A 26,346-nucleotide genomic window follows, 5' to 3' on the forward strand; every position below is an offset into this window, starting at 1 on the left:
AAGATGGTCAGAGGTATAATCCTATTCTCCAACTGTCCCTAAAACTGCCAGAAGTTGGGACTGGAATACAGGGGAGGGATCACTCAAAATTGCCCTGTTCTGTTTATTCCTTCTGAAGCATCAGGAAACTAGCTAGACAGACCATTGGTCTGACCCAGTATGGGCGTTCTTATGTTTGGTCCTTAGGCACTACCATAATAGACATGTCTACCAATAAAATTAATCAATAACATGCCAACGTGTGGATGGGTTTCTTTGTTCTGATTAGTGGGAGGGAAGGGGCAGGCTGGCAGATGCTGGCTATCAAAGCTCTTAGAGGGTTTGGTAGTGACTGGAGCTAAACATCCCCATGCATCCTCTACCCCTGTGCTGGCCAGCTGGTCCTTGAGGAGCAGGCGATGGGCAGAACCTGGATTCCACCCATCAAGCAGTGAAGGCAGGGAGAGGGCTCGGCCAGCCATACATTATGCCCTGCAGGAATGAGGAGGAAGGGCTGGGACTCCAGCAGTATCTGAGATGTAGTGCTGTGTGGGATGGGACAGCCCAGAGAGGAAGGCTGGCTGGTGGTTAGGGATTTGGGAGACATGAATTAAATTCCCTGCTCTACCACCTGCTGCCTGTATGAGCACAGGCAGGGCACTTAACTGCTGTGGGACTTGGCTTCCAGCTGTTTAATGGTGGTAAGAGCCCTTCCCTACTCCTGTTCGTGAGGTTAAACACCTTAAACAGGGGATGGTTCTCAGATACCATGGGAATAGGAGCTATAAAACTACCATAGATAGATACGATAGGGCTGTGCCTAAAAGGTACAATCTTGGCCTACCAGAGGTCACCTCCAGCCTGGGGCTGGGAGCCTGGAGACCTTTATTCTGCTCCCAGCTCTGCTCTTGGCCATCTGCCTCAGTGTCTCTCCCTGTAATTGCACCAATGTCAATTCCTTGCAGTGCTTTGTGAGCCACGGGTGGGGAAGGCCCTATAAACATGGAGTAAAAGCCCAACTGACCCTGGTTTTGTCATCTGTCCCAGAGGCCCCGGTCTCGCCATGCAATGTGGGCCGCAGCTGCCTGGCTTATGCCTCCACCCTGCTCAGCAGGCCTGCGTCCCAGCTACCTGCTCAGGGGGCATTTCCTGTCAGACTTCTGAGCGAGTCCACAGGTCCTCTGAACTGCAGCGTGCGCTGGGCTGGGCTGCCAGACGGGGACTTTATGGAGTCCCAGCCTTCCCCCCCCCAGTAGGTACCCATCAGTACCCAATGGGGAGGAAAAGGTGATCTGTAAACAGCCCTTCCACTCCCCAGATCCACCTCCCTCTAGGGTAGAGGGACATGGGTCACTACCAACGCCCAGGAACAAGACAGACATCTTGCACAACCTCTCTCCCAATTTCAAAGTGGGGGAGAAACCCAGGGGGAAAACACAATGACCCTGTGAGGTCTGTCCTAGTGGCTTTCTTAGTGGAGTGAGAAGGAAAGTGTGGGACCAGAGGGGGCATGTGGGGAAGGATGGAACAGGTGGCAGGGGTATTACCTGGCATTCCAGGGAACCTGAAGCTCTCAGTAACTTCATTTTTTGAGAGTTGGTATCAGGACAAACCAAGGGAGATGTAGCACCTCTGTCTGCTACGTGGCTGGCACACAAATCAAAACCACATGCTGTCACTTAAAGCCAGTTCTTCATTAATTCCCTGTACTCCCCCTCCAAAAAATGCCTCTTAGTCACTGCTTTATCTAGCCTCAAGCACACAAATACAATAGTTATAGAGCATTCCAAACAGCGAAATACCTCTTAGGATTACCCCTCAGCAGTTTGGAGTGGTCTTCGGGTGATTTCAGCTGTAGAGTCCCAGTGGCCAGCTGTCCATCTGCGGCTGGACATCTTGATGTGTCCACAAAGTGACCCGCCTGACCCAGACTCCCAATTCCCCTTTTATGGCCCAAAACTCACAAAAACATGCCAATCAAGAGGTATTACATAGCTGGTCAAATGGCACAAAAGCAAAGACTACAAGGTGTGCCAAAAACAGGATGCAGTTTTGTGGTTTTTGGGTCATTAGTCTGGCAGGCGTACTTACTTCCATGCTTCCTGTTTTTCCACAGACTTTCACCCCCGCCCTCCAAAGAAAAGGGCACAGAGGGTCAGATTCAGGGCAGAGGGTCAGGTTCACCCCTCCTCCCTTCCGGCTTTGCCTTAACTAAGCTAAGTGAGTGCAAAGATCTACTAAATAACTACTCCTAGCAATAGACAAAACAATTGCTAGTCCATCCCAATAGTTGGCAGTGGCTTAGGTACCTGGTTGTTTGTTAAAATACCCCTTCCCAGGGGTTAGAGAGAGAGGAGACTACTAGAGATGCAGGAAGAAGGGGAGACTTTGATGGAGGAGGGGGCAAAGCTAAACATAAGGGAAGAGTAAGGGCACGAGAAAGGTGCAGAAAGATGTGGGGGGCAAGGAGAGGTGAAACAGAGGGAAAGGGAGAAGGGGAAATGCAAGAGGCCCAAGATATAAAAGGCCCCTCATTCTGGTCTCAACATGTGTCAAACATACAGCTAAGGGTAGCATAAAATCCCTCTTTACCCTGTAAAGGTTAATTCCTCTTTTACCTGTAAAGGGTTAAGCTCAGATAACCTGGGTGGCACCTGACCAAAAGGACCAATAAAGGGAGAAGATACTTTCAAATTTGTGGGGGAAGGTTTTGTCTGTGTCTCCCAGAGTCAACAAGGAAACAGGGCAGGGAAAATACATCTCCCTAAGCCAAGCTAAATTAAGCATCTAATATTGCAGAAATAATAAGTAATAGCAAAGAAATGCATTAGAGTATCTTTTGTTTTAGCTTGTGAATTTTCCCTATGCTAAGAGGGAGGTTTATCCCTATTTTTGGCCTGGTCCACACTAACCCCCCCCACTTCGAACTAAGGTACGCAAATTCAGCTACGTTAATAACGTAGCTGAATTCGAAGTACCTTAGTTCAAGCTTACCGTGGGTCCAGACGCGGCAGGCAGACTCCCCCGTCGATGCCGCGTACTCCTCTCGCTGAGCTGGAGTACCGGTGTCGACGGCAAGCACTTCTGGGATCGATCCCAGAAGATAGATTGCTTACCGCTGGACCCGATCCTTTGTAACTTTAAAGTTTTGCCTAGAGGGGAAATCCTCTGTGTTTTGAGTCTTGTTATTCTGTAAAGTACGTACCATCCTGATTTTACAGAGGTGATTCTTTTACCTTTTCTTTAATTAAAATTCTATTTAAGAACCCAATTGATTTTTCGTTGTTCTTCAGATCCAAGGGTTTGGGTCTGTGTTTACCTGTACCAATTGGTGAGGATATTATTCTCAAGCCTTCTCCAGGAAAGGGGGGTGCAGGGCTTGGGGGGGAAAATAGGACTCGAAGTGGTCCTTTCCCTGATTCTTTGTCTAAAATCACTTGGTGGTGGCAACATACTGTTCAAGGCAAGATGGAATTTGTGCCTTGGGAAAGTTTTTAACCTAAGCTGGTAGAAATAAGCTTAGGGGGTCTTTCATGTGGGTTCCCACATCTGTACCCCAGAGTTCAGAGTGGGGAAAGAACCCTGACAACTTATTACATTAACCTCTTCGTGGGAGTTTGCTAGAGACAGTGAGGTGATGAGACTGTGCCAGGGGGGCTGGGGGATGCAGACAGGTGGCCCAGGAGAGAGGCGATGCTTCTTTGGGAAAAGGGTAAGGTTCCGGCTTGTTGGTTTGAGACAGTTTTTCTGCAAACTTCAATTACACTTGTTTTTTTTCTTTTTAGCATCAAATCTTTCTCCTGAACAATGAGGCTGGGTTGTCCCATGAGCTTAAGGGAGTGAGGTGGCAACTGCCATGGAATGGGACACCTGGTCCTGTTGGCTCCCTTGGAAATCCCCACTGAAAATTGGCTAGAACACAAGAAACTGCATCAACATTTCCAGTGAAGGAGTCTGGCTCCTTCCACCCCACAAGTGATTTTATGTCAGCCCAGATCCTTTGTTCGGGGCAAGACTCAATGGCAGTGGATGGGAGAATGGGGAGGCACCGGGTCCTCTACCAAGCTCTGCCCACTGTGCACCTGTCCACACACATGCACTCATGGACATGCAGCTATTATGCACTTGTATGCCTGTGTACAGGCATGCATCAAGCACGAACGCATATGTCCATATGTGCAAATACTCATTTGCACCCAGACATGCACAGGTGCATACTCACTCGCACAGACACATGCACACACACAAATATTCAGGGTTTGCACCCAGACAAGCACACACACAACTGAGACAGCAGCCACCAGCGTGGGTGCAATTATCCCAACCTATTTCAATTGACTTTAGCCACTGATGACTGGCTCCTATGAAGGCAGCCTAGAGGTCTGGGACTGTCCTGTTTCAAGGGCAGGGGGTTCTAAGGACCATCCTCAGTGTTGTTTGTCTGTCTAGACAGCACCCATCCCTGTAGTCGGAGCACCTGTGTCCTCCAGATATCTTGGCGTGAGACTGAGCTAGCAGCAGCAGGTCCTATTAGAGGAATACTCAGCTTCACAGCACTAGGTATCAAATTCCCTACAAGGACCTTCCACATGTCCTCCTCTGGCTGCAGTTTTCATCCCCCGTCAATGCCAGGAGTTGCCAATACTCAAGGGCTCTACCAAGCTTCATTACTGCTGGGGGCATTTGATCTGTGCCGAGTGGATCTTTGGGCCGGCAGCTAGCAGAGCGACACTGGGGATTGAAGAGGGGGAAAAAAAGAAAGCCAGCACTATGTTGCAGGCCATTTGCCAAGCTCCTCAAAGAAATCCAGGGGTGATTTGCTTTCAGCTCATTGCAATGGGGTGACATGGCTTCCTGAGGCCACAAGAACTCTGCTAGGCAGGATCTCCCTTACCTGGCCTGGAGGACTCGGAGATTCGATCCTAGCTGGATCAAGGTGGTTTGTGCAGAAGAATAAGCCAAGAACTTGCAAAGTTAAAAACCACAGAATGAGAGAAATCAAAGCGTCGGGTCAGATCCTGATCCCAGTTCCATCGGTGTAAACCAGGAGCAGCGCCACTCAGGGCAATGGTGTTACTCCAGAATTACACTAGTGTAACTGAGACCAGGACTTGGCCTATTTTCTGTAACATACTATCAGACTGGAAATGAGGATCCTTCTCTACTCAGCAAACACACATCTCCTCCCCCAGCTCCTCTGGTACAGTGGAATACCCCCATGGGCCACTGCCACCCTGGAGCATGTTACTCACTTGCCCCTCTGCTCGTGGGGAGGAAATCACTGAAAGAAAGAAAGATTCACTCCACATAATTATTTTCTACTTGCTTAAAGTAACATTATCTGTGCTGGTCCATGAATATTTATTACCAATTCCACAAGTTCCATTATGGGGCATTAATGGGAACTTATTATGCAGACTAGTTATTTCATTATTTAAAACGAGTATGTCCTGAAACACCCGCCCCCCTTGCCCACATCTGCCAGCTGTGGCGTGGTTGCTTGAGGCTGTGTTTTGCAAGTGCAAACATCGGGAGTTCAGGGGATGCGCTTTGCACGTTGAAAATAAAGAAATAACTGAAATCTCTGGGAGGCTTTGGGAACCCAACCAAGGAATCCCTAAGATCCTCAGTGCAGAGAAGAGCCACTAGCAGGATGTAAGATCTGGGAAACACCCTGGGAGAGCCTAAAGGAGCTGAATCCATTCAGTGTATTGAAGAGAACATTAAGAGATGACTTGATGAGAGTTTATAAGTCCCCCCAGAAGGAGATTGAAGAACCTCCTGCCACCAGAAGTCGATCAGGAAAATGAGATCCCAGGTCTCAAAGTTGAAGCCAGAAACATTTCACCTGTAGCAGAGAGGAAATGGAATGACTGGAGGGTGGGGACTCTTTCCTCTTTGGGGGTCTCTTAAAAAGATATTAGGCTTGATTCAGGAGTCACTGGTTGGAACTCAATGGTCTGTGTGGTGGGGGAGGTCAGACCTTCTAGCCTTCACATCTATGCATGTTGCTATTGGGTGCCTAGGGATTGTCATGCACCTGGCTTGGCTTTCATTGTGGCTCACCCTGGAAAGCCCCATCAGTCACTGCTCACTCTCGCACGTTTTGCTGCACCTCTGCTAGTCTGTCTGCTCCAGCAACATGAAGCATCTGCAAACTGGTTTGGACGTCAGCATCCCCATGGCAGCTGGAGCGCAGGGTGAATCAGGCCTACGATGCCCCCCCGCTCCCCCAAGTGGTTGTGGGTCATTCAATACTGACAACAGGCTGCTGGAACCCGTGCCAGGGACTAGCCTGTCCTACAGCGGCAGTGCATGCGCCATAGGGGCAGAATCATACATTGGTAGCCTGCCTGTGCTTCCCACCTGGTCCCTTTGCTGTGGGCTTCAGAGAAGCTCAGACTGCCTGGTGAGCATGGCCAGTAGAGTGCTGTTCAGTGCTAGGTAAACACAGAATTACAAATAGTAAGTGTCCCAGGCAGGCAAGAGGAGAAGTGCCTCGCCCTTGGGAGCTCATGGTCTAAGCTCTGATTTATATTCCTGCCATGAGCTTTGCAATTTGCCTACTAAATAAACGAGCACGTTAGAGGTTATTGAATCAAGATCAGTGATCACAGCCTAGCAGGGCCCTTCCCATTACAGGCACGTGTACATTGTCCAGATGAGCCCCAGGTTGGAGACAGCCCTGTAGATGCTTTATCAGCAATGGAGGGCAGTTTCCCTACAGCCCAGGGGTTTCACAGCCAGGTTGCTAATCCCAGCTGTTAGGCCTAGTGGCTGGGGTGGCACATCTAGACCTTCCAAAAGTCCTGGGTTTCATGGGACTATCCTGGTTTGATTCACAAACCCCGGTCCCTGAAGTTGGCTGGGCTCGGCTCCCCAGTGCAGGCATTGTGACTTGGCCGCTGGTGCATGGTGTCTCAGCCCTGCTCAGGTTGGGCCTGGCCCCTGTGACAGAAGGGTCAGCTGGGCTCCATTTAAGTGGGTGGAGATGCAACCCCATGTGCCAGGTTGCAATGCTACTCACTCAAATTTGACCTGGCCAACTCTTCAACACAGGGGCCAGGCCAAACCCGAGCAGCGCTGTGACCCCGTGTGCCAGGGAGTAGGACCTGTCCTAGCTCAGCCACTTGAAATGTTGGGAGCTGTGCGTGTTTCCATGTGGTGGCTGTGTGCAGGACATTTCCATGTGGTTCTGGGCACGTGTGCGTCCTGTGTGCATATGTTCTGGGGGAAGGTAAACCAAGTAATGCAAGAAAAATGTCATGGGTCTGATCCTACCCTGCGCCTTGGGGAGAGGTTTACATTGGTGCAAGGCTCCTGTAAGTCCATCTGGATTTCGGTAGCATTTTGCCCCACTTTGTACCGGTATAAATGGCTGCACAGGGTCAAAACAACAAAGAATGAGGCCAGGTGGGAAGCACAGCTCCTACAGTTACTGCATGGCTGAGTCCTGCTGGATTTTAATCCAGTTCTCTTTGTTTCTGCCCTGTGCTGCCGAGCACGTTCTAAAGGGTCATGTGAAGGCCGAGTCTGCAGGTTCAGGGAAGGGGTATTGATATTACACTAAACTAATCCCTGTTAAAAACCAAGCAAACTGACATGACCCCAGCTGCTTGGAGCCCTCAGCTAAGCCCACAACCCCAACCCCTCCTTTCACTGCTCTTTGAAACAGACTCATTTAACATTGCATAAAGATCATCCGTCCTGCCCGCTCTCTCCAGTTCCTTCCTCTTAATGCAGAAACTTAGGGTTGACAGGCATCTGGAACGCCTGGTCAAAAAAGGGACTCTGGTGGCTCCATTCAGCTACTGCTGACGGGGAGATTAAAAGTCCAGTTGGCCCCAGGCAGGCTGGGGCATGGAAGCGGGTTTGGGGTGCAGACTCCAGGCAGTGCTCACCTCAGGTGCCTCCCGGGAAGCAGCAACATGTCCCTGTGGCTTCTAGGTGCACGGATGGCCAAGGAGTCTATGCACACAGCCCCCAAGCACCAGCTCCACCCAGCAGCTCCCATTGGCCGCAGCTCCGAGCCAATGGGAGCTGAAGAGCTGGTGCTCAGGACTCCACGCCCTTCCCCAGGCTCCACCCCCACAGCTCCCATTGACTGTGGTTCCTGGACAGTGGGGAGCCGGCACTTGGGGGCAGCGTGTGGAGCCTCCCTGGCCACCCCTACATCTAGGAACCGCAGGGACATGCCACCACCACTGAGGAACCCCACCTCTCCTGTACCCCAACCCCCTGCCTTAGCCCCCTCCCACACCCAAACTCTCCCCAGGAGCTCACACCCCAACCTCTTGCCCCTGCCCTGAGCCCCCTCCTGCACCCCAAACCCCTCATCCCTGGCCCCATCCCAGAGCTGTGGCCTGCTAAACCCAGGGTTGTGAGTTCAATCCTTGAGGGGGCCACTTAGGGATCTGGGGCAAAAATCAGTACTTGGTCCTGTGATTGAAGGCAGGGGGCTGGACTCAATGACCTTTCAGGGTCCCTTCCAGTTCTAGGAGATAAAATATAAATATATGGCGACATACCTATTTTATTTAGGCAGAGCTAAAGGATAGGGCAAGAGGAGGGAATGTGAGGTCAGCCGGGAGAGCTGCTTCAGGGAGGATGTATGCAGTAGAGGACTTGATAGCGAGCCTATCACATCCCCTCCCAACGCCTCTGCACCCAGAGCAGGGCTTCAAATCCCTGACAATTCACCAAGGTGACCATCTCTCTCTGAGGCCCACCCGTCTGAGGGAGCAGTTTTCTAAGTGACTCACTTCCCCTCTTCCTCCCCCCCAAACACCTTTATAGAGGTTCTTTCTTCATGGGTTGTTTTCCCTTAATCTAGAATTAAGCAAACTCAGAACTGGTAGGTAAATCCCATGGGAAAGAGATATGCAAGGGATAAAGGAGTTCAGAAGAGCTGGCAGTTTCTCAAGACGACAGCATTAAACTACCCCAATACAGTTTCCGATCTTTCTTTTGTAAGAGGACAATCGAGCTCCACCCAGAGCTCTTTCATGACCTGAAAAGAAAGGAATCCTACAAAAGCAGAAACATGGATGAATTGCTAAGGAGGAGCACAAAAGAATAGCATGAGCATATAGGGACAAAATCAGAAAGGGTAAGGGACAAATGGAGCGATGCCAAGCAAGGGACATAAAAGGCAATAAGAAGAGTGTAACAGGGTGGCACCCACCTCTCACGAGCACACCCGTCTGATTGGGTGTGTCTGCACTTCTCTCAGTCTGTGGTGACCCCTTCTGGCAGTGTCTAGTGACTCAGCCCTCCAGCCAAGTCACACACAGTCTGTGAAGAACCCAACTCAAATAGACCCTTTGGGGTGTTAGCCCAATTAAGTCTGTAAGCACACCTGGCCTGATGGGGGCCATGTCCCCAGGGCTTCCTCCCTTGAGGCTCTTCACCCACTCCAGTTTGTTCTGCCCCAGGTCTCCAGCTAGGCTTCTTAACAGTGCAGATCCCTTTATGGGGGTTTATCACTGTCCACTTGTAGACCACTTCCCCAGTGGCTAAAGGGAGAGGGGGCTCAGGCCCACCCACATCTCTGGGTCCCAGCCTAGGGACCCTAAGAATAGCAACCACACACCACTAGGTCCCTTTAACCAACGGGCTTTCAGTTCCCTAGTCCACTTCCCCACAGCCTCAGCAATGCTTCACACTTATCTCCAGGCTCTCCTGTGCTCAGGCCCAGCCACCATCCAGGAGCTCCTATCTCCCTCAATCCCTGATGGCACTGAGCTATCCATGGTGCTGCAGTCCTTCACTCTGGTAGGAGCAGCCTCTTCACTTCTTAGGCTCTAAGCAGCAACTAACTATAGGCTGCACTGCAGCTCCTTTTATACTAACTGCAACCCTCTGATTGGCTAGCTCCTTGCAGCCTCCTCCTCATTAACTGCTTTCTGGGCACTCTCTCTAGGATTCTTGGAGGACTTATCTCTACTGCTCCTTTCCTGGGATGGGTGTGGCAGGACCCTAAGGCCAAAAGGGGTCTCTGGGCCTAGTCCACCCCATCACAAAGAGGTTTTTAAAATATATTAGGAGCAAGAGAAAGACTAAGGCATGTGTAGGCCTACTTAGAGAGGAAGAGAGCTAATAACTCATGACATCAAGAAGGCTGAGGTGTTTGATGCCTATTTTGTTTCAGTTTTCACTGAAAAGGTTAATGGAGACCAGATACTCAACCCAATTATTGTTAACAACAAGGGGGAAGGGCTAGATGAAATTAATCCTAGACTCTTTAAGTAACTAGCTGAAGCAATTTCAGAACTGTTACTAATTATCTTTGAGAGCTCATGGAGGATGGTGCCTGTTTCAATCCACACATTACCTACGTGCTCCATTTATCTCCATATATTGTGTTCCAAAATATCTCTATCAGGTGATCTAATTACTATGGTTCTTTTGACCCCAAGAGACCCAAAAGCCTGGTTAGCACACACAGAATTCAGAAGCATCCTTGTGTCTGTTTCATTTTGAGTACTGTACAAGTCTTGGGCTTTTTCAACACCTCTGCTGGTGGTGGACTTTGCTACTTCACCATTGGAAATGCCTCCATCCCAGAGTATGTGTTGGGTGTGCTCCTATACTCTCAGGTGCATTTTGAATGATAAGAGGGCTGGAGAAGGGCAAACGTAGTCGCTATCTTTAAAAGGGGGAACAAAGACAGCCTGATTTTGATACCTGGAAAGATACTTGAATAAATTATTAAACAAGCCATTAGTAATCATCTAGAGGATAATAAAGGAATAGCCAGCATGGATTCATCAAGAACAAATCATGCCAAACCAACTTAATTTCCTTTTTTGACAGGGTTACTGGCCTAGTGGATGGGGGGAAGCCGTAGACATGATATACCTTGATTTTAGCAAGGTTTTTGGTAGAGTCCTGCATGACATTTTCATAAGCAAACTAGGGAAATGTGATCTAGATGAAATTACTATAAGGTGGGTGCACAACTGGTTGAAGATTGTACTCAGAGTAGTTATCAATGGTTCATTGTTAAACTGGGAGAACATATCTAGTGGGGTCCTGCAGGGGTCAGTCCTGGGTCTGGTATAATTCAATATTTTCATTAATTATTTGAATAATGGAGTTGAGAGGAAGCTTATAACATTTGGGGAGAACACCAAGCTGGGAGGGGTTGCCAGCACTTTCGGGGCCAGGATTAGAATTCTAACTGACCTTGAAAAATTAGGGAATTAGTCTGAAATCAACAAAATGAAATTCAGTAAAGGCAAGTGCAAAGTACTACTTAGGAAGGAAAAAATCAAACACACCACTATGAATGGGAAATAACTGGCTAGGTGGTAGTACTGTAGAAAAGGATCTGGGAGTTATAGTGGATCACAAATTGAAAATGGTGGCCAAAAAGGCTAATATCATTCTGGGCTGTACTAACAGGAGTGTCATATGTTGGACATGGGAGATCATTTTTCCGCTCTGCTTGGTACCAGTGAGGCCTCAGCTGGAGTACTGTGTCCAATTCTGGGCACCACACTTTAGGAAATGTGGATAAATTGGAGAGAGTCCAGAGAAGAACAACAACAATGATAAAAAGTTTAGAAACCCTGACAAATGAGGAAAAGTAAATGGACATATTTAGCCTGAGAAAAGCAGATTAATGGGGAACCTGATAACAGTCTTCAAATATAAAGAGCTGTTAGAAAGAGCCCGGTGATCAGTTGTTCTCCACGTCCACTGAAGGTAGGACAAGGAGCAATGGGCATAATCTGCAGCAAAGGAGATGGAGGTTAGATAGTAGGGAAAACTTTATAGCTCTGAAGATATCTAGGCTCTGGAATAGGCTTTCCAAGGAACCCCCTTCATTGGAGATTTTTAAGAACAGGTTAGACAAACCGTGTCAGGGATGGTTTAGGGTTACTTGGTCCTGCTTCAGCCCAGGGGGCTGGACTATAGAACTTCTTGAGGTACCTTCCAGCCCAACATTTCTGAGATTCTACAGTATAAGCCAACCAGACATAAAATCCATTTCCACCTTGTGTCACGCAAAGTGTACGATACACACAGCTCCCCAGTACCCCATTTCCCATGACACACACTCTCCACAGCTGCACCAGGCACGTACCAACTCTTTCCCAGAGATCTATGTCTGAGCATCAAACCCTGGGCTGCCACCTTCTGCTGCAGTTACACGCGACCTGTTTTTCCAGCAATATAATTCACAGCTCCAGACGCATTAAGTACCAGCTGAGCTGCTCGTCTTGTTAGCAGGATTATAGCCGTAATAATACTAGAACTCGTAATTATCAGAAATTTAGTATCTAAATTACTAGCAGGAAATGAATGCCCTCTGTGAACTTGATTTTCCAGGGCAACATGCTGAATTGAGAGTTTTTGCCCTGCGTATTTTCACGGGTCACGTTTCTCTGGGAAATAAAAGTGAAGAGACAATGCAAACATCTCCTGGAGAAGCGGAGGGGCACCAGCCAGCTGTGAATCTGGGCACCCAGCTCTGCGGATTCAGACAGCTGGCTGTGGTTGTGATCTTGCAGCTCCAGACATGTCATTTCCAATCCCCTTATGCACACTTTCCATGGTGACTCCCCTTCTGGGCCCACCCACCCTGCCCTGTGCTTTCCTTCCTCTCCCTAGAGCTGTAATGGGGAACAGGATTAACCGAGTCTCCTAGGGAAACAGAGGCACATCCAGCAATTGAGGCATTTAAAACTATACTGGACAAGATTGGTGAATACACAGCAGGCGACAAAGCTGCACTCGCCCCATGGATGGATAAAGTGGCCTAATCCAGCTCTAATTTCTGTGTGATCTCCAGCCACAATGACAAAACGAAAGGAATCCTTACTACATGACCCCATTGTGTTTCAGCCTCCCTTTTCCTCCTGGAGCAGGTGCCCATGCCTCACACCATGCACAAACAGGGAGGCCATGAAGAACATTTGCCGTCATTAGGGTTCAGTGTTAACACCCAGTGTGATGAATGGGGCAGTTCTCAGCTCTCAGAGCTCTTGATTCTGACTGTCTATGTGCAGACTCAGTGACAGGGGCTGGTTCTTCTGAGTGTGAGGTTGTAAAGGGGATGTGCACATGATTTTTGGTGTGTGTTTAGATAAAATCCACTCCCCCAAACCTTCAGACACAATCACAGCCAGGCCAGACCACAGCCACGTCTTTCCTGAGGGACAGGCAGGAAATGCACATCCCAATTCCCACCAGCAGTGTCATAGATCAGCTGCCTGCGGCCAGGTTGCTGGCCCAATACACTCCCTCCTGGCTGGTGGTGCTCAGTTTCATCCCCTGTCTTTTGGCCTCCTCCGGCTCTAGGCTGTATGATTGTCCTGGCCCCCTGGCCAGACTGCTTTGCCAAGTCCTAGCCCTTCTAGGGCCACAGAGTCCTTTCCCAAAGCCCCACAAATGTCAACAAAACCAAGCCTTCAGCCCAGCTGGCAGCCACCATCTCCCATGTGTGCCACTGCTGCTCTGTAGTAGCCTTCCGGCTAACCACAGGCTTCTGGGCCTCAACCAACCCCACAGCCCAGGGGGCCACACCCTTTCCCTCACTCAAAGTTCAGGGAGGCTTCAGCTCTTCAAGACACCCCCCACCGCCCGCCTCCAGTCAGGCTTCTGGCTAACCTCTGGAGTAGCCTGTCTGTCCGCCTCTCAGCCTCCCAGAGAGGAGAACTCTGACCTCCTCTCCTCTGGGTCTCCTCCTCCAGCTGGGCTCACCCAGCTCTTTAAGGCAACAAGCCCTGCTTTTGCCCAGCAGGGCTTTATTTCTAACAAGGCCTGGCCCACCTCCAGCGGACAGGTTAATTGGTCTTTTCCCAAGGTGTATGGGGTGGACACCCCACCACCCTGCCCTGGTGCACTGAGGACACAGATCACATGCTTCCGCGGGCAGCTGCCCAATGCCATGGGCAGGATCACGTGCCTTGTACAGAAATTAACATGCATCACGTCCTGGGCTTGATTAGGAACAAATCAATATTATTCGGGCTGGATGGATGATTAGCTTTTCACCTCTCCACTAATGTCACCAGCCTGCCTGAGGACTGTGTGTTTGTCCACCCAGGCCCCCACGATGCAGGCAGACCTTTGAAATATGCAGACTGGAGAAATAGCCTTCCCCGGAGCTTCCCAAGAACACTAGTTCTAATTCAGCTGGACTCCCCCTCTTTGGGAGGTGCTAACCCTCCCAGCGGGGATGGGATCAGGGCATCCTTGAGTCTGGGATTTTGGAATCTCTGCCGCTTTGCAAAGGTCCCTCATTGGCCTCCCATCGCAGAGGGGCAAAGCTGCCAGAGGTATAGAAATTGCTTACTTGTGCCCACTGCCAACTGCCACACGGAGATGAAACTGCAGCTGAGGACTGGCATGGCAGGAGAGCATCACAGCCATGCCCCCTTTTCTCTGGCCAAGCCCCGTCTCCTTTCTATGCTGGTTGAGGGGGGTGGAAGGCAAGTGGCCTTCAGGCTGCTTTGACTTAAGCAAAGGGACTTGACCAGTACAAGCCAGACCAGGCTTGGGGAAGCAGAGAGGTGGTTTAAAGCCACCGATGCACCCGCCTTCCTGAACCGCTCTGTGCACAGTTCAGCTGCAGGTGAGGAACCTGGGCCATTCATCTGAATTTGCAATATCCACACAACACCCAAAGACATTGTAATTCTACTTTTGTACAACAAGACACAGATTCACCTGCTCACATCTCACACCCAGGAGGAAGGAAGGAACATTCTCTCTTTGAGATGCTCAGAAGGGCTTTGCCTGCTTCCCATGGAATAAAATGACTCATGCTCTCTCTGTTGGCCTTGTCATAACTGAGGTCCTGATCCAGAGTTGATAGCTGGGTGAGAGGCTGTTCTTCGACCTGAACAGGCAGTTCCAGTCAGTTAGGAAGCTCTAGTTCTTTCAGTAAAGTGTAGCTCTCCGAGTCATTATGGCACCCAGAGAAAGCCAGTCAGGGATGCTTGTTGTTCCCATGAACATTTTTGATTAAAACAAAAAAAGTTTTCATTTTTATCAACATTTTTCTCCAAACGTTTTCAGGTTTTTCTCCAAAAGCTCCCAAAGCTGGGAAAACAAGTTACCAAAATTGGAAACGTTTTGGGGTTTCCATTTTTCTCCTTCTTTTATGAAACCCTGAAACATGTCATGAAAATTGGCTGTTCTCCATGGAAATGTCTATTTTGTTAAAAACATTTATTTTGAAGGGAAAATTTCAACTCTGCCTCTGGATTGACCGTGCTGTGCGGATTTCATCAGCAATCAGCCTGCTGCTCACAGAGCATACGCCCTTCGAGAACTTCCCTGAAATAATACTTAAAGTAGATCTTTCAGAAAAACATCCAATCTTGATTGTTATCCGTAGCTGTTGGGCTGTTAGCAGGACCAAGTAAAACTAGACCATTCCTGACAGGTTGTTTGTCCACCTTATTCTGAGAAACCTCCAAGAACAGGATTCCACAACATCCCTTGGAAGCCTATTCCAGTGCTTAACCACCCTTAAGAGTTAGAAAGTTTTTCCTAGTATCTAACTTAAGTCTCCCTTGCTGCAGATAAAGCCCATTACTTCTTGGGGACAGGTCAATGAGTTCAAAGGCAGCTGAAGCAAGCGCTACCTATCAGCTTTACCAACCTGCTTTCCATTGTCTCCAGCCCTCCCCTCCCCATGTTGGGTGTTGGCTGCAGAGGAGGGTGTTGTGCATATTGTGGCAGTCCCACGTATTCCCGGCTGCAGCTTGCCTAGTTCAAACCCCCACCCCGCTGAGGAGGTAACTCCATGCAGACAAGGTGAGTAGGAGAGAATTATGTCTGTGTCCTTAGCTCTTTAGCTAATTTGTGCCTTGTCTGTCTCCATTACCCTGATGAGGCAGGAGTCACAGACACTCTCCACAGGCAGGACGGTTGAACTAGAGGAGAGGTGGAAAAATAATAATCCAGGCAGCCTGAGGAATATTGATTCGTCCCTGATCATGCACTGAACATGACATCCGCCTGTCCCTCTGTAGGCACGTTGTCTGCACGCTAACCGAGCTGGTGCAGCCCACATGTGATAAATTGGACCTAGAGGGTGAATTCTGGCTCCAGTAAAGTCCTTGGGAACTTTACCATTGACGTCACATGGGTCATGATGACACCCAAAGTCCCTTGGAGTCCAGCCAGCATAACATGAAGTGCCGCAGAGAGAACGTGGAAATGTCCTCACTTCAGAGACTGAAGTCTCATTACAGCTTCCTTCATGCAGTGCACAAACATGCTCTTAGCTCCTGAATATTCTTTGGCGTCATGGGTGAGAAGAGCTGAGCCAATCGTTCACAAGAAGTCCTTTCTCCTCTTCACCTGTCCCCATGCAGCTTACCATTTCTCTATTACTACAGCATATGATTTTCTTACATGGTTCAAACATTTATCCAAAGGGCTTTGTTTTTTTGAGTGGGGACCTGTAGGAATTGGTTCTTGGCCCAACCCTTTTCAATATCTTTATGGATCATCCAGAAGAAAATATTCAATTGTTGACAAAGTTTGCAGATGACACAAAAACTTGGCTCAAGTCTACACTTAAAATTTAGATCGACCTAACAATGTTGCTCAGGGAAGTGACAGGAGAATTCTTCTGTCAACCTAGCTACCACCGCTGGAGGAGGTGGATCATCTACATTGATGGAAGAGCTCTTTCCTTCAATGTAGGAAGTGGCTACGATCTGGCGCTGCAGCTCTGCTTGTAGTGTACACACGTCCTTGGTGTCAAATAACTACAAGGACACAGAACAGATACAGACCCATACGGGTCTTAGTAAGCTGGGTGTGGTCAAACAACATGTGTTTTAGTGCAGACAAATGCAAGGTCATCCATCAAGGAACCAAGAATGTAGATCACACTGACAGTATGAGGGACCATATCCTGGAAAGCAGTGACCCTGAAAAGGAATCAGGGGTCGTGGTGGAAGCCAACTGGCCATGAGTTGCCAGTGAGATGCAGGTGCTTTAGCGAGTTAGTGTGCTCCTTGGATACATAATCAGGGGAACAGTGAGTAGGAGAAGTAGGAAGATATTACCCTTGTGTGGAACCTCTACCGGACTATCAGGTGTCCAGATCTGGTGCAAACACTTGAACAAGGATGCTGAGGAATTAGCCAGTGTTCAGAGAAAAGCCACAAGAATGAATCTGAGTTCTGGGAAACCCACCTTACAATGGCAGCTAAAGGAGCTCAGTCTATTTAGCCTAATGAAAAGAAGGCTAAGAAACAGCTTGAGTGTGGTCCACACGTCCTTACATAGGGAGCAGATTGCTCAGAGTAGAAGGCTCTTCAATCCAGCAGACAAAGGCATAATGAGATCCAATAGCAGGGAGTCACAGTCAGACAAATTGAAACTGGACATAAGATGACCATGCTTAATAGTGAAGATAATGAAACACTAGGACAGTTACCTAAACAGACTCCATCACAGTGTCCATTGGTGTCATTCAAAAAGCTGTGCTCTAGTTCGGCCATGTGTTCCCATGGTCTAGGTAAGAATCACTGGGTCAGAGTCTCTGGCCAGTGCTATGGAGGAGGGCGAACTGGGGGACCATAAAGGTCCCTTCTCACTTGAAATCTGTGACCCTGTGCAGTTGTTGTTTGCTGAATTAATTCTGCAAATTGTACATGGCCTGTAAACTATTCTCCATCCCTTCATTGTGAGAATTTGGAATTTAAGTGATGTTGGTTCTTTTTGACTGGATGCTGAGATCATATGTTAGAATCATAGAATATCACGGTTGGAAGGGACCTCAGGGAGGTATCTAGTCCAACCCCCTGCTCAAAGCAGGACCAACCCCAACTAAATCATCCCAGCCAGGGCTTTGTCAAGCCTCACCTTAAAAACCTCTAAGGATGGAGATTCCATCACCTCCCTGGGTAACCCATTCCAGTGCTTCACCACCCTCCTAATGAAAAAGTTTTTCCTAATATCCAACCTAAACCTTCCCCACTGCAACTTGAGACCGTTACTCCTTGTTCTGTCATCTCCTACCACTGAGAACAGTCTAGCTCCCAGGGCCGGTGCAAGGATGTTTCGCGCCCTAGGCGAAACTTCCACCTTGCACCTTCCCCTGTCCCCGAGCCGTGCGGCAGCTCCCCACCCCAGCTCACCTCTGCTCCACCCTCTCCCCGAGCCCTGCGGCAGCTCCCCCCACCCGCCCTCCGCCATGAGGCACCTCCCCCACGGCAGCTCCTCACCCCCCCCCCCGCCCTGAGGCACCTCCCCCGTGGCAGTTCTCTGCCCTCGCCCGGGGAGCCGTGCGGCAGCTCCCCACCCCAGCTCACCTCTGCTCCGCCCCCTCCCCAAGCACGCCATCGCTGCTCCACTTCTCCCACCTGGCACCGCAAGCCTGGGAGGGGAGGAGAATTAGAGCGGGGGCTGCGTGCTCAGGGGAGGAGGTGGAGCAGAGGTGAGCTGGGGCGGAGAGTTCCCCTGCGTGCCGCCCCCCCTTACTTGCTGCAGGCAGCCCTCCCCGCACCCCCCTGCCCCAGCTCCCTCCGCCTAAATGCCGACGATGACCGGGGCGGCCGAAGATCCGGCCGTTGCGGTCGCCGCCAAAGAAAATGCCGCCCCCCAAATGCTAGTGCCCTAGGCGACCGCCTAGGTCGCCTAATAGGTTACACCAGCCCTGCTACCTCCATCCTCTTTGGAACCCCCTTTCAGGTAGTTGAAAGCAGCTATCAAATCCCCCCTCATTCTTCTCTGCTGCAGACTAAACAATCCCAGTTCCCTCAGCCTCTCCTCATAAGTCATGTGCTCCAGCCCCCTAATCAGTTTTGTTTGTGTGCATTGTTTGGATGGGTAACTCAATGCAAATATTCGTGTTTGGGTGACATTCATCCCTGTGCAAAGGGTCGGCATGAGCCCTATCGACCAATAAGTCCCACAAGGCCTAGACACCACATACATCCTGCCCGGTTCTTGTCCTGGCTCCCTGCAAAGGGATGAATTTCACCCCGACTTGGATTCCAAATTCACTTTTTGCGACTCTACCTAATGCTCACCTGAAATTGTTTCTGGGAACATTTTTGCCGGCAAACTCATTCGGGAAAAGTGAGCGTAAGAGGGTCACGGTCACAGCTGAAGTGAGCTCAAATTTTTATTTGCACAACGATATGCGGACAACATTTTGAGGTATTTTTTCCAGCTGTAGCACTGAGGCACAGCAAGATATGAAAGCTGCCATCCACACCCAGCCTCTTTACCAAGGAGAATGACTAGAGGCTGAATACATAGTTCATATTGTTCTTTATTAGTTTATACAATCAGGAGAGTGTCTCAAATAAGCATTTAATTAAGAATTAATAAGACAGCTCTTATAAAATGAAATATTAATTGGGAAAAGATAGTTTCAGATTTGTAGAAGGGAGAGACATCTACCCGCCACATGCTTAACTTGATTGCACAAGTGCTTTCCAATGCCTGGCTTGTTTAACATATCCAAGTCGTAAGGAAATTGACATTTAACAAGGGAACTCTGGCAAATAGAATTAATTCCGTTCTAAAAATGCATCTTGACATTTGGTAGCTGGTATGTTAACCGGTGTCTCCTCATCTGAATTACATGTTTTGCTATGTGCTAATTAAATGCCTTGTTATCCCATTTCAAGAGGATTAAGAAACAATTGGGATTTAATGTATTACTAATAAGTGAAGTGGTGCATTCTTGACGCCAGGCAGAGGGCAGAACCGGCATCCTGCTCCCTCCTCCCCGGGGGTGGGGCTCTGCTGCCGCTTTGTGGTTGGGGGTGCAGGGCCTCTAAAGCTCCATTTGATGGCACCCCACTTATGGGCTGCTTGTGTGCTAGCCCTGGATGCGTGACCGGGCCCCAGAGTTATGCCTAACTTAGCGAGTGCTCCCTCGGCTGCTTCCCATTATCCCTGCTGTGCACTTGGAGCCTGGTTTGACCTGCCCCACCCATGGGCAAGCTGGGGAGCAGCGACTTCTCGTGGCTCAGCTCAGCAGAACGCAATCGGGGGGTGCGGAGTCTTGTTGAGCCATGGGCGATGCCAGCCTCTGGACTGGGCATCTGTGCAGCAGGTGCTGCATTCGGGTCCCTGAGCATCTCCTTTTAGCTGGCTTTGCTAGGGAGGGTGACAGGGGAGTGCAGGTGCCAGGCGCTAATCCCTGGGCAGAAATGAAAGCGGTTCTGCCGTGAAAATACTGTGGAAGCCACTGTTCTCATCCTGCAGCCGCTCAGCTCCTCAGTGCACTCCTCTGGGGGGCGGGAAGGGGGGACTGGGCAGGTGTGGAGGTAGGGAGATGGGCAGAACTAATATGGGGGCTGGGTGGACAGGATTGCTTCCCCCCCCATCTGGGAGAGGGGACTGAAGAGCTGCTGGGGCTGCAGGAAGAGCAGGGGTGTGACTTGGCGGGGGGCAGAATTGATGGGGAGTAGGGGACAGGATTAATCTCTGGGCTGGGGATGGGCAGATGTGGGGGAAGGCGCTTGCAGCAAGGGCCAATACATTTGGGAGTGTTGGCAACACACAGACGGGGGGAGGCGAAAATCCAAAGACAGACCAAGAGCCCCCCAATAGCATCGTTTGTTTAAAAATTGCCTGTTTGTCGGGGTCTGACTGATGCCTTTGGACCCTCTGGGGTTGGCCAGCCCCCAGCTGCTCTTTTCCAGGCCTGGGCAGGGACACGCCGTGGAGGAGCTGGCAGGTGGTGCTGGGCCCAAGCAAGGCTTCTCTGACGATTTTCAGCCCAGGGTTGCAGGCCCCAGAGGCCAGCACAGGCCAAACAGTCAAACTCCAGGCTGCATTCCTGAACTGAGCCAAGCCCCAGAGCCCTGGGAGACTGTGGGCCAGTTCTCCTACTCCAGCTCTGTGTGAGGCAATGGGAAACACGCCAGCAGGAATGGCCAGGGCTTTGGCCTAGCCAGGAGGCCCAGCCGGTTCTTTCACACCAAGCTGGCACCAGCAAAGCACACCTGGTGTGTAACAGACTCCAAGCTCACATCACCCCAGTCAGGCTTCCAGCTCACAGATGCTGCAGTGGAAGAGACTATGAAGGATAAGCCAACAGGGCACATGGGGCTGCTTCCTTCCTGTCTGTCTGAGCAGGCCCAGCCCCTCTTCACACCCGATCACTGACTTCCCCCACCATCCACATCAAGTGTGAGCTCCTTCTCCTTGTCCCAGAGACCCAGAGCACCTCAGCTCCTGCTTCTTGTTCTGCTTTTATCCCTTATGTGGCCTGTCCATCCCACCCCTCATCTTCTCCCGAGGGGTTAGTGACACTCAGGTCTCAGGCTGGCCCTGTGCGGTGGCATGGGTTCCCCCCTATGGTGAGTGTCTCTGGGCGTCGTATCCAGCGTGAGCTCCTCTGCTGTCCCGTTGCCCCGCTCCGTGAGAGCCGGCCCCACCACTCACTCCTACAACAGGGCCGAAGGAAAGGCGAATTCTCTACTGTGCTTTCCAGCCAACTGCTTTGAAGGGGGGAGCAGAGGAAGAGCTGCTGGGGAAGTCGTGCACTCGGTGTTTATGCGCGGCACGTCCTGGCTTCCTGGTACGTAGGGAATTACAGCACACCCGCTCTGTTCCTCAGAAGGCGCCAGGCGGTGCACGGGCCGAAGATTAAGAGCATTCCAGTGGTTATAATTTAATTTCTGCTCAGCGCTTTTCTTCGGCTGCAGAGCACCTTGCCTGCGTGCGAGGCCTCCAGCTGCAGTCGGAGGAAGCAGGAGGGTTTGTGGGGAGGGTGCAGCAAGCAGCCGTGTGGCTGGTGGGCTGAGCCTTGTCCTGGAGCACATCACCTTGTGCTCAGGGTTAGCCACCCTCTGGCCACCCGCAGCATTCCTGGCTCCAAAGCCCCATAGGGCTTGTGCCTGGCTGGTGGCCTCCGTTCTGATTCACCAGCTAGCAGGACAGAATGGCTGAGTCTCTCCCATGCAGTCCATTGGGCTCTTCTTCTGCCCTGGCCGGGCTCCTGCCGAGGCGCTGCATGGGAGCCAAGTCAAACGTCATCCCTGGACAGAATGTCACAACGTTCAGCACTGTCCCGGAGGCATCTCCTGCCCCCCTACACCGGTGCATAGAGGGACCCCGGTGAGCAGAGCTCGCCTCCCCGGCATGGAACAGGAGTGGTCAGCTGCCCGCATTTCACACTCTTCCTCTCTGCTATACCCACTGTGGCCATCCCATGCGGGCTGAGATCTACAGTGGCAGAGTGGGGGAGTTGGAGGGAGAAGGGGACAGGTGGGGAGATGCACTTCATCCCTGATCAGTCCCTGTATGCATAATATAGCCTGGGGCTCTATTATCCTTTCCACAGACACCTGCCCGCCGCAGATACTGGGGCCAGCAGCAGCTGGAGGTGAGGGGCTCTGGTAGCACCGCTCAAGTCAAGCCAGGCTGCCAAGGAGCTGCGGGGCCCACAAGGAGGGGCCTGGCCTCCAGGGGATCCCTGGGGATCTGCTGGGTTTGGGGACGTCCTTGTCAGTGACCAGGACGCGGAGAGTTGTGCCTAGTGGTTGAAGGAGGTGTCGGTAGTCAGGAATCGGAGCCCAGAGTCTGAGGGCAGGAGCCAGCTCCAAGGGTCAGAGCCGAAGTCAGAGGTCAGGAATGGGAGCCAAGGGTCAGGACCTGGAGTGAGGTGAGGCAGGTGAAAGGCTGGAGTCAAGGAAGGAGGAAGGCTGGGAAGAAGCAGACACAAGCACAGCCATATGCAAATGCTTTGAGCCCACATGCTGCGGGGTTAAGAGCCAGTCTGCTGACTCTTCCCCCAGGCCGGCAGAGCAGCCAGTCAGGCAGCCTACCAGGGGCCAGCTACGCTAATTAGCTTGCCTGAGATTCGCTCTGCTGCAGGCCCTGAGTCCAGACCGTACCCTGTGATGGTTTCTATGTGGGAGACGAAGCCCGGCCCTCCCCTGATGAGACAGTGGGGAGACTTTCACAAGGGAATCCCCATGGAGATTTCCTGCCCCCAAGACAGCGTTTTGATGGCAGGGGGAAGGTTGATCTCTGCAGAGGTTCTCCCAGGACCTTTTTTTTTCAGGTATCTGTCCCGGGAAATCGGCACAGGTTCTCGGTACACAGTGACAGGCAGTTGAGGGGGCAGGCTGTTATCTTTGAGGAGGCTGTTTTCGGAGCGACCACCCAACAAGGGCACGCTGCCAGCTATCCGGTTTTATAGGCTCAGGATCATCCCCCATGGCCTGTGTTTTAGTATCTCAGAAATGGTGATCCTAGGTAGGGGACACGCCGAGCCTCCATGTTCAGTGCTCAGAAAGAAGCTGATAGCATGAGGGAGCTCCATCCCTAACTCCCTGCTGCCTACCTGGACACTGTCGTGTGCAGAAGGCCTTGCCACCAGCCAGACCACGCTGGTCTTTGGTGAGCTTGCTGTCCAAGTCTGTACTTAGATGGGAGACCTCCAGGTGATGCAGGGAAAAGATCCTGGTGAATCAGTAGACGGAGCTCCTCCTGCTGGGGTTGTGGCAGTGGGGTTGTTACATCAGAAGCAAATCAGCCAATCGCCACCCCCTCTTCTGTCACATCACCTCCCCAGTCGGGTTGTGACATCAGAGGAAAATCAGCCAATCCCTCTTCTGCCTCCAGTTGCCCACATCCCAACTTGATCTGCTATATGAGAGCTAAACCAGCCAATCACCCACTTCTTGGATTTTTCTTCATGTTCTACAAAAACACAATACCTGCCTCGAGGACTTTACAAGGTTCCTGCAAACACCAGCTCTTGTGTTGACTTTGTACATGTAGGCAGGGATTATTCACATGCATAAAGGTGCATGTGTGTGTGCTTGCTTGTATACAAATTATACTTACACAATATTATCCAAGGCCACACAAATATAGCAAGCACCCCTCTGGGAATAATACACAGCACTACAGATGCCATTATAGTTAACTACAATGTAAAGAAACTGTGCAACTAAGTAGAAATCCAACACTTATCAAAAAAGTACTGGTAAGGACTTTGTTCAACAACGGCAGTAGTTGTAGAAGTTATGATAACCTTTAAATCTTGGTAATTTTTAAAGGACTATACAAATGAGAATCAAACTAACCCCATATGTCATGGAACATTACTCATACACAGCATTAATGGTTCCCATCAAAACTCTCACAAAACATTAGTGACAAACATTAAGAAGCAGATGACAATTACCCTTGTAATCTCTGATTTCAGAAATACGGGTAGTTACATTATCATGGAGAGTAATAACAGCAATTAGGAGAATCTTCAAAGTCCCATGCTAATTAATATGCTGTTCCTCCACAGCTCTTTTCTAATTATTGACTGGCGCTGGTCAAATTGTTCAGTGCAAATAATGTTTTGGATGAATTTCCTGTATGTGAATTATTCTCATGCAGGCTTTGACGTTTACAAATCTACTCGTTAACTGGAATTCTCCAATGGCCAGCTTATGCAAACAAATTGAGCCAATAATAAGAAGTTTTAAATAGTACATTTTTAACAGTGAGAGTAATTAACCTGTCACGGGGACCTCTACTCACTGCTAGCGTGTCTTCTGGCCACACCTGGGGATTAGCTCTGCCAGCCAGACATACTTTTCTGGCAGTTTCCCAGCCTGTTTTCTCTCTCTTTCTCTGGCCCCGCTCTTGCGCCTCAGGAACTACAGCGCCTCACCTTCATGACTTAGCCCTCGAGCTAATCACAATAGTCCTTCCCTTCTGTGGTAATAGTCTCTCCAGACCAGCTGTCTGCTTGGCATCTCCAACGCTCCTGTGACGCGTCACAGTGACTGGTAGGGGAACCTAGGCCCATCCTCTACACTTGGGTCCAGCCCAGGGATCCTATTACAAGCAGCCAAGGTCTGCACAATTCTAGCCCTTGCTGCTGTTTCCCTGGGTTTCTTCCTACCTAGCCTGTTCAGGCTTCCTTTCCCCACGACTCCTCTGAGGCTGACCCTTGTTGTGGGGCTAGACCCCTGGGGCTTATTCTCCCTCTTGGGTTTTCTCCTCCTCGCCCCTCTGCTCTCTGAGATCAACTGCAGACTCTTTCTGCTGCAAACCTCCTGGCTTTGTATTCCAGCGTGCTCCAGCACAGCTCAACCTCTTGTTCAATTAAGCCTGGTTCCCCCTCCAGGTGTAGCCAGGTACCTTAATTGTCCCCCCCCCCCAGGCCCACAATAACCCATTCAGGGGCTGTGTGAGGTACCCGTCCCACCACATAACGCCAGAGGGACCATTTCCCAAAGGCTGTGGTAGATTCTCCATCACTGACAACATTTCAGTCAAGATGGGTTGGTTTTCTAAAAGCTCTGCTCTAGGGATTATTTGGGGGCAGTTCTCTGCCCTGTGTTGCTCAGGAGGTCACACTAGGTTGTCACCATGGTCCTTTCTGGCCTTGGGCTCTGTGAACCTCTGCCTTTGAAATGTGCTGGTACCCAGATGCCCCAACAGATGATGATGACAATTGTTATTATTGTTGCTGTTGTGGTTGCCGTAGCACCCAGGGGAGCCCCAATCATAGGTCAGGACCCCCTTGTGCCAGGTGCTGTACAAACACAGAACAAAGAGAGCCCCAGAGAGCTGAGAGTCTAATCATAAGACAAAAGACAGCAGCTGGACACTGACAGATGGGTGAGTACAAGGAAACAATGAGACAATCCTGGCCAGCGTGGTAGGCAGTGGGATCAGCAGACCAGCAGTCTAACCAGTGGCAAGTTTTTGTGGGCCTCTTGGCAGAGGAGAGTGTTAAGGAGGGATTGAAAGGAGGACAGTGAGGTGGGTTTGGGGATTTAATGGGGAGCTCTGCCCAAGCATGGGAGAGCACAGGAAGGTATTTGTTTGAACATTTATCAAGTGGGCGATGAAGGCTGGCACCACTGGAAGCACAAATCAACATCTCAATAACAGCTGATATCATGGGCAGCGCGTGAACCACCGGCTGGGGGAGGCTAGCCCCAGGCCCCTCCCCTTCTGCCTGAGGCTTCGCCCTGTCTGCCCTCCTACCAGAGCCAGAGCTCCCCCAATGCAGCCGCTACCCCTCGCCCCCAGGCTAGCGCCCCTAGCCCCGGAGTGGCAGGAGGGCGGGCGGTGCAGCCCCAGCCACTCCAGACCCAGAGTGCCGGGAGGGCGGGCAGCGTGGCTTCAACCTCCCCAGTCCCGGAGCACCAGGATCAGGGAAATGCAAAGCGGGAAGCAGGAGGGAGCCTGCTGGGGGCAGACCATGGGCAGGGCCATGCCTGGCTGTTTGGGGAAGCACAGCCTCCCGCAGCCTATGATACCTGCCACCCATGGCTGATATCATGATCCCATGGTGCTAGACGCTGTACAAACACACAGCAAGAGAGTCCCTCCCCCCACCCCCAGAGCTGACATGTAAACAGCCAAGATAGACCAGTGATGGGAGAAATGAAGCACCATTGA

The sequence above is a fragment of the Malaclemys terrapin genome, chromosome 16 (assembly GCF_027887155.1).
Source record: "Malaclemys terrapin pileata isolate rMalTer1 chromosome 16, rMalTer1.hap1, whole genome shotgun sequence".
In the NCBI taxonomy this organism is placed as follows: Eukaryota; Metazoa; Chordata; order Testudines; family Emydidae; genus Malaclemys; species Malaclemys terrapin.